Source organism: Lagenorhynchus albirostris, chromosome 2 (assembly GCF_949774975.1).
Source record: "Lagenorhynchus albirostris chromosome 2, mLagAlb1.1, whole genome shotgun sequence".
In the NCBI taxonomy this organism is placed as follows: Eukaryota; Metazoa; Chordata; class Mammalia; order Artiodactyla; family Delphinidae; genus Lagenorhynchus; species Lagenorhynchus albirostris.
In genome coordinates this window covers 19,960,762-19,970,522 of record NC_083096.1, presented here as the reverse complement: position 1 = coordinate 19,970,522, position 9,761 = coordinate 19,960,762, and positions in this window count along the sequence as shown.

Below are 9,761 nucleotides of genomic sequence, written 5' to 3'. Positions count from 1 at the left end.
CTGAGCAGGCTGAGGGAGGGCTTGGGGAGTGAAGTCTCTAAGAAGATGAAATCGATACCCAAGCTGATGTGTTTGAATGATTTGAGACCAGACTTACACTGCTGGTGGAGAATTGGGGAATAAATGAATAACAAGAACTTAATAACAAGCATTTAATAACAATCCATTTCCTTGCCTTTTCTAGTTTATAGGGCTGCATTCCTTCCATTCCTTGGCTCACAGACCCTTTCTCCTTCAAATCTCTCTTGGCTGAGTTTACATCACCTTTTCTTTTTTGTAGTAGAATCTCTTTCTAACACAGATACTTGTGATTACATCTAGCACCCACTTGGGTTAATTCAGAATAATCTCCACATCTCAAGATCCTTAATTATTTAAAATCACATCTGCAAATTTTCTTTTGCCATAAAGGGTTACATTTACTGGTTCCAAGGATTAGAACCTGGATATCTTTGAGAGCCATTATTCATCCTGACATTGCTCTTAAAACCGAAACAATTATTAAGTCAAGAGAAAAATATTATTTATATAAGAGAGGAAATTTAATTGTTGTATACTGCATGGCTCCCTATGAACAATATGTACATGGTCCTAGTCATGTTAACTTGATTATGAATTCAACCCCACATTTCAATATAATTATTTCAGAGGATGAGGGAGGGAAAGTTTGTGTGTGTGTATGCGTTTGTGTGGTTTTGGGAGATAGTTGTTGGGAAGATAGCTAAATCTTTATTCTCCATGATAAGGATTTAATAGATAACATCTAAATCTGAAATATCAAGAAATTGTAATGTAAGAATGCTGTTGGTATTTTGTAAACACCAAAATAGCTAAAAAGGATGAAAAGTGATTGCCATTGAGTATCAAGGGAGTAGGATGGTGGGAAAGTTTGGGGACTGGCTGTTTTTCCTAATGAGTCTTATAAAGTTTTACATAAAATTAAAAATATAATTAAAGTGAAAAAGGTTAGATTAAATTCTTGGCAAGGGTACGGAAACTTTTCAGAAGTGAGATGATTACACTGGGCAGGAAAAAAAGTCATCTTTCTAGTTGAAGTGTGAAAGAGACAAGGTAGAGTTGGGAGACTAAGTAGGAATTGGGGACGTGGAGAAGAGGAGGGATCAGGTGACATGTAGATGGTAGATTTGACAGAAATTGCTAATTTATTTGATGTGAGGATTGAGGAATAAGGAGCTATCAAGTTTGACACTCAGTTTTCTGGTTTTGGCATCTGGGTTGATGATGATGCTATCCAATGAGAAAGGGAATTCAGGGGAGAGGGGACATTTTGGAATCAGGTGGTTAGAGATACGTGAGCAGACTCTTAGGACTGGGTGTATTTGGGAACCAGTAGCACAATGGGAGGCGTGAGAAGGAATGAGTGTAATCTCTGAGGAGACCTGCCTCTGAGAGGGATCTGAGGAACTAGTGTATTACGGGAGGAGGTGTGGGCGTTTCTATTCTTTTATTTCTCTGCTTGGTTCTGCTGTTTTACTTTTCAAATGCACAAGAGTGGTTGAGAAATCAGTTAATATTTCAGTGCTTAAAAGCTTATGAAGGATTTCTCTTTCCTTCCCAACAGAGTCTCATACACTCCAGGAGGGCATATGTAAATATTGTTCCAAGATTAATATTTAAATATAGAAAATGGTTCATAAGAACCTATGTATCTATATGGTCTATTTTATATTAGACGGTTAAAAACTTTCCATTTGTCAGCAGATTCTTTTAAAGATTTGGTAATTGGGGGCTTCCCTGGTGACGCGGTGGTTGAAAGTCCGCCTGCTGATGCAGGGGACATGGGTTCGTTCCCTCGTCCGGGAAGTTACCACATGCCGCGGAGCGGCTGGGCCCGTGAGCCATGGCCGCTGAACCTGCGCGTCCGGAGCCTGTGCTCCGCAATGGGAGAGGCCACAACAGTGAGAGGCCCGCATATAGCAAAAAAAAAAAAAAAAAAAAAAAAAAAAGATTTGGTAATTGGGATGTGCAGAGACCCTTATCCTATTATCCTAATGGAAAAATGCAACCCAGAATAAAATGTATGGAAAACATCCATAATGCATGACCTAATCATGTGTGAAATGCAGTAGTAGTCAGCAGACACTGGGTGATGCTGAAGGTCAGTCAAAGTGCAACAAAGAAAGGTCCATCCATTGAGCTAGGCACATGGGTGGTATATTTTCTTCCTCTGTATATACTTGTCTTTTTTTCTTTCCCCCTCTGGCTGCTTTTGAGATTTTCTCTTTAATGTTGGTATTCAGCAATCTGATTATGATGTGCCTTGGTTTTTTTTCTTCTTTTGAAATGTTTCTACTGGTTAGGGTTTGCTGAAATTCTTGGATTTGTGGGATTATAGTTTTCATCAAATTTGGAAAAATATCAGCCTCTATTCCTTCAAATAATTTTTCTGAATCTTCCTCCTCTTTCTGTGAGACTCCAATTACAAGTACATTAGTTCTATAGGTATTGTTATATATCACTGTGACTCTGATTATTTTATTTCAGTCTTTTATCTCCTGGTACTTCATTTCAGTTAGTTTCTTTTTTTAAATTGAAGTACAATTGAATTACAATATTATATTAATTTCAGGTGTACAACACAGTGATTCAATATTTTTATAGATTATACTCCATTTAAAGTTATTACAAAATAATAGGTATATTTACCTGTGTGGCATAATATATCTTTGCTGCTCGTTTTATGCATAGTAGTTTGTATCTCTCAGTTAGATACACCTATCTTGCCCCTCCTCCTTCCCTTTCCCCACTGGTAACCACCAGTTTTTTGTCTATATCTGTGAGTCTGTTTCTGTTTTGTTATATGTATTTGTTTTATTTTTTAGATTCCACATGTAAGTGATAACATAGAGTATTCATCTTTCCCTGTCTGGCTTATTTCACTCAGCATAATACATTCTAGGTCCATCCACATTGCTGCAAATTTCATTCTTTTTTATTTTTGAGTAATATTCCATTGCATATACATATATGACATCCTTATCCATTCATCTGTTGATGGACATTTAGCTTACTTCCATATCTTGGCTATTGTAAATAATGCTGCTATGAACACTGGGGTACATGCATCTTTTCAAATTAGTGTTTTCGTTTTCTTTGGATATATACCTAACAGTGGGATTGCTTGATCATATGGTAGTTCCTTTTTTAGTTTTTCAAGGAACCACCATACTGTTTTCCATTGTGGCTGCAAAAAGTTACATTCCCACTGAAAGTGTACTATGGTTCACTTTTCTCCACATTCTCACGAACATTTGTTACTTCTAGACTTTTTCTGATGATAGCCATTCTGACAGGTGTGAGGTGATGTTTCACTGCATTTTTTAAAAATTTAATTTATTTTTGGCTACGTTGGGTCTTAATTGCTTCATAGGGGCTTTCTCTAGTTGCAGTGAGCAGGGGCTACTTTTTGTTGTGGTGTGCAGACTTCCGACTGCAGTGCCTTCTCTTGTTGTGGAACATGGGCTCTAGGCACATGGGCTTCAGTAGTTGTAGTATGCAGGCTCAGTATTTGTGGCTCACAGGCTCTAGAGCACAGGATCAGTAGTTGTGGCACAGGGGTTAGTTGCTCCGTGGCATGTGGGATCTCCCCAGACCTCAAAACCTCCCCAGGGCTCAAACGCATGTCCCCTGCATTGGCAGGCGGATTCTTAACCATTGTGCCACCAAGAAAGTCCCTCATTGTGGTTTTGATTTGCATTTCTCTGATGATTAGCAATGTCAAGGATTTATTTATTTTCATGTGCCTGTTGGCCAATTGACCATCCTCTTTGGAGAAATGCCTTTTCAGGTCTTCTGCCCATTTTTAATCAGGTTGCTTGTCTTTTTGATATTAAGCCACGAGTTGTTTATATACTTTGGATATTAACCCCTTATTGGTCACATCATTTACACATACTTTCTCCCATTCAGTAGTTTGTCTTTCTGTTTTTTCGATGGTTTTCATTGCTGTGCAAAAGTTTTAATTTAATGTGGTCACAGTTGTTTATCTTTGTTTTGTTTCTTTTGCCTTAGGAGACAGATCAACAAAAGTATTGCTGTGATTTATGTCAAAGAGCGTTCTGCCTATGCTTTCCTCTAGGAGTTTTACATTTAGGTCTTTAATCCATTTTGGGTTCATTTTTGTGTATGGTATGAGAAAATGTTCTAATTTCACTCTTTTACATGTAGCTACCCAGTTTTCCCAGCACCACTTATTGAAGAGACTAGCTTTTCCCCATTGTATATTCTTGCCTCCTTTGTTGTAGATAAATTGAGCATATAAACATGGGTTTATTTCTGGGTTCTCTATTCTGTTCTATTGAACTATGTGTCTGTTTTTGTGCCAGTACCACACTGTTTTGATTACTGTAGCTTTGTAGTATAGTCTGAAGACAGGGAGTGTGATATCTCAAGCTTGATATTTTTTCTCAAGATTACTTTGGCAATTCAGGGTCTTTCATAGTTCCATATAAATTTTAGAATTATTTGTTCCACTTCTGTGAAAAATGTCATAGATATTTTGATAGGGATTGCATTAAGCCTGTAGATTGCTTTGTATGGCCTGTAGATTGGGTAGTATGGCCATTTTAACAATATTAATTCTTCCAATCCAAGAACACATATATCTTTCTATTTTTTGGTATCATCACTTTCCTTCATCAGTGTTTTATAGTTCTTGGAGTATAGGTTTTTCACATCCTTGGTTAAGTTTATTCCTAGGTATTTTATTCTTTTTGATGCAACTTTAAACAGGATTGTTTTATTGCTTTCTCTTTCTGATATTTCATTATCTGTGTATAGAAAAGCCACAAATTTCTATTTATTAATCTTGTCTCCTGCAACTTTACTGAATTCATTTATTAGTTCTAATAGTTTTTGGGTGGAGACTTTAGGGTTTTCTATATGTATTATCATGTCATCTGTAAATAGTGACAGTTTAACTTCTTCCCTTCCAGTTTGGATGCCTTTAACTTCTTTTTCTTGTCTGATTGCTGCAGCTAGAACTTTCAATACTATGTTAAATAGAAATGGAGAGAATGGGTATTTTTGTCTTTTTCCTGATTTCAGAGGGAAGGCTTTCAGCTTTTTACTTTGAGTATGTTAACTGTGGGTTTGTCATAAATAGCCTCTATTATGCTGAGAGATATGTTCACTCTATATCAGTTCTGATGATAATTTTTATCATGAATGTATGTTGAATTCTGTGAAATGCTTTTTCTGTGTCTATTGAGAAGATCATGTGACTTTTATCCTTCCTTTTGATAATGTAGTGTATCACATTAATTGATTTCTGAATGTTGAACCATCTTGCATTTCTGGAGTAAATCCCACTGAATCATGGTGTATGATCCTTTTAATATATTATTGAATTCATTTTTCTAATATTTTGTTGAGGATTTTTCATTTATATTCATCAGCAATGTTGGCCTATAATTTTCTTTTTTTGTAGTGCCTTTGTCTGGTTTTGATATCAGGGTAATGTTAGCCTCATAGAATGAATTTGGAAGTGTTTCATCCTCTTCAATTTTTTGGAATAGTTTGAGAAGTATAGGTCTTAGCTCTTCTTTATGTGTTTGGTAGAATTCCCCTGTGAAGCTGCCTGTTCCTGGACTTTTGTTTGCTGGGAGATATTTTTAAATTACGAATTCAATTTCACTATTAAATTGTCTATTTCTTTCTTTTTTAAATTTTGGCTGTACTATGCGGCTTGCAGGATCTTAGTTCCCTGACCAAGGATCAAACATGGGACCCTGGCAGTGAGAGCATGGAGTCCTAACCACTGGACCACCAGGGAATTCCCTATTGTCCATTTCTTTCTGATTCAGTCTTGGAAGGTTGTATGTTTCTAGAAACTTGTTTATTTCTTCAAGGTTGTCCAATTTGGTGGCATCTAACTGTTTGTAGTATTCTCTGATGTTTTTTTGTATCACTGTGATATCAGTTGTTATTTCTCTTCTTTCATTTCTTATTGTGTTTATTTGTGTCCTCTCTCTGTTTTTGTGATAAGCCTGGCTAAAATTTTAACAATTTTGTTAATCTTTTCAAAAAAGCAATCTGTGGTTTCATTGATCATTTCTACTGTTTTTTTGGTCTCTTTTTTATTTATTTTCTCTCAATTTTTATTATTTCTTTCCTTATGCTGACTTGTGGCTTGATTTCATCTTTTTCTGTTTCCTTTAGGTGGTAAGTTAGGTGGTTTATTTGAGATTTTTTGTTTCTGGAGGTAGGCCTGTATCATTGTAAACTTCCCTCTTAGAGCTGCTTTTGTTGCATCCCATAGATTTTGGAAAGTTGTGTTTCCATTTTCATTTTTCTTGAGGTATTTTCTGATTTCCTTGTTGATTTCTTTACAGACCCATCAGTTTTTTGAAATTGATTTTAATTTTAATAGCATGTTGTTTTGTCTCCAAGTCTGTGCTTTTCCAATTTTCTTTCCTGTAATTGGTTCCTAGTTTCATACCATTGTGGTTGCAAAACATGTTTGATATACTTTCTATCTTCTTAAATTTATTGAGACTTGTTTTGTGGTCTAGCATATGGTCTATCCTGGAGAAGGTTCCATGTGAATATATATTCTGCTATTTTTGGATGGAATGTCTTGTAGATATCTATAAGTCCAACTGGTCTGATGTTTCATTTAAAATCACTGTTTCCTTATTGATTTTCTTTCTGGATGACAGTCCACTGATGTAATTGTGGTGTTAAAGTCTACTATTATTGTTGATTTCTCCGTTTACATCTGTTAATATTTGTTTCATATAGTTAGGTGCTCCTATATGAGATGCATATTTTTAAATGAGTGTTATATACTCTTTTTATATTGATTCCTTTTTCATTATATAATGCCCTTCTTTGTCTTTTTTTTTTTTTTTTTTGCACGGTACGCAGGCCTCTCACTGCTGCAGCCCCTCCCATTGCGGAGCACAGGTTCCGGACACGCAGGCTCAGCGGCCATGGCTCACGGGCCCTTCCACTCCGCGGCATGTGGGATTTTCCCGGACCGGGGCACGAACCTGCATCCCCTGCATCGGCAGGCGGACTCTCAACCACTGCGCCACCAGGGAAACTCCCTTCTTTGTCTTTTATTATAGACTTTGCTTTAAAGTCTATTTTGTCTGATATGAATGCTTCCCCCACTTTTTATCGTGTTTCCACTTGCACAAAATACCTTTTTCCATCTTCTCACTTTCAGTCTGTGTGTGTCTTTAGCTCTGAATTGAGTCTTTCATAAGCAGCATATAGATGGGTCTTATTATTATTATTTTTTTATCTAATCAGCTACCTATGTCTTTTGATTGGAGCATTTAGTCCACTGATATTTAAAGTGATTATTGATATGTATGTATTGAATACTTACTGCCATTTTGTTACTTGTTTTCTGGTTGTTTTGGAGTTCTTCTCTGTTCTTTTCTTCTTTTAGTTTCTTCCCTTGTGGTTTAATGATTTTCTTTAGTGGTATGCATGTATTCCTTTCTCTCTAGTTTTCATGTATCTATTGTAGGTTTTGGTTTTGATTGCCATGAGATTTATATATCTTGAACTATATCTACTTGTTTAAACAGGTAGTCATTTAAGTTCAAACAGATTCTAAAATATCTACATTTTTTTACTCCCCTCTCTCAAATTGTGTTTTTGATGTGATATTTTATATCTTTATGTTCATCATTTTACTGATTAATGTAGTTATAGTTGATTTTACAATTTTTTGCCTTTAACCTTCATATTAGCTTATTTGATTTGTTGAATCTCAGCCTTTATTATATATTTTCTTTTACTAGTGGTGTTTTTCCTTTCCTATACATACCTACTTCTTGACTTAGATTTTTCTTTTCCACATATTAACAGTGGAATTCCACATATTCCACTGTTAATATTTCTTTTAGGGTAGGTTTAGTATTGATGAACTCTTTTAGTTTTTGCTTGTCTGAGAATTTCTTTATCTCTCCCTCAATTCTAAATGATAATCTTGCTGGATAGAGTAACCTATTTTGCAGATTTTCCCCTTTCAGCACTTTGAATATATCCTGCCAGTCTCTTCTGGTCTGCAAACTTGCTGCAGAAAAATTAGCTTATAGCCTTATGGGGGTCTCCTTGTATATGACTCTTTGATTTTCTCTTGCTGCCTTTAGAATTTTCTCTTTATCTAAACTTTTGTCATTTTAATTTTGATATGTCTTATTTTAGGTCTGTTTGATTTCATCTTGTTTGGGACCCTCTGTGCTTCCTCTACCTGGATATCTATTTCCTTCTTCAGGCGTGGGGTGTTTTTAGCCATAATTTTATCAAATACATTTTTGATCCCTTTCTCTTTCGCTTCTCCCTCTAGGACCCCTATAATGTGAATGTTGGCATACTGATGTTGTCTCAGAGATCCTTTAAACTGCTCTCATTTTAAAATTTGCTTTTCTTTTTGCTGTTTTGATTGGCTGACTTCCATTATTCTATCTTCCTGATCACTTATGCATTCTTCTGTATCTATTCTGCTGTTAATTCCTTCTGATGTGTTTTTCATTTCTGTTAAGGCATTCTTCAGTTCTGAATGGTTCCTGTTTATATTTTCTAGTTCCTAGTTAAAATTTTCACTGTGTTAATCTATTCTTTTCCCTTAATCAGTTAGCATTCTTATTAGTAATGCTTTGAACACTTTATCTGGTAAATTGTTAATTTCTGTTTCCTTAGTTTTTTTTTCTCTTTCAATTGAAACAATTCCTTTGTCTTTTCATTTTGCTTACCATTCTCTGTCTCCAAAAAATTCATTGAAACAGTTACTTACTGTGGTCTTAAGGGGTGTCCTTTTGTGGGAGCATTCCTATACAGTCTGCATGTGTCCATTGGCTTTGGTGGGAGAGCTGGATCTGATGTGAACACAAATCATGTCTTTCCCTAGGGTATGCTGGCAGCTATTACCTTGGTAGGAGTTAGGGTTGCAGATGGAGGGGCTAGGGCCAGACCCAGGTGTGACCCGGGGCTTCCTCTTTGCTCAGTGGCTGTCTCTGCCCTATTGGGGGCAAGGTCATGTCCCAAGTTGCTGGAGCAGAAATTCTGAGAATTCTGTCCAAGCTGCCTCTGTTCCCTTTAAGTGTGTGCTCCCCCACTTCCAGCACTGGCACCCTCACCCCAGAGGAGAGTAGTGCTGGATCAAGAGGACTGGTGTGGGTGGTCATTTTGGTTCTGGGCATGGTCTTTGTCAGCCTTGGCCATAGTCAGTGACCCAGACCACTTCTGATGTGCTGCCTGAGTAAAGACAAGTAATGGCTGTGCTCAACCTGATCAGATGCTGCTCTGGATCGAGCTGCCTGTGTCTTTCACAGCTGAGCTCTACCCTCAACTTCTGCTGCCCTTGCCATAGTGTAGAGCTGTGATGCAGAGCAGGCGGGGTCACTGTGTGTGCTTGATGTGGGTCTGGGTGCAGGCTGTGGTTATCTGGCAGCAGTCAGAGACCTGGGCCACTTCTGCTGTGCTGCCTTTTGTAAATGCCAGTAATGTCTGCTTCCGTCCACCTCTGATAATGTGTTGGGTCTGAGCTACCTTTGTGCTTCACAGCCAAGCTCTTCCTTTGGCCACGGCAGCCCTTGATCCACTGTGACGCTGTGTTGTGATGCAAGTGAGGCCAGAGAAGTCACTCAAGTTGAGCTGGGGCACGTGCTGGGGTGGTCATGGGAAACCATCCAGTGACCCATACAGTTTCAATCTTCCACTCTGCCCTGTGTCAGGAGTAAGTGAACATATGCATGCTCATCACGAGTGGAATCTAGGCTTCC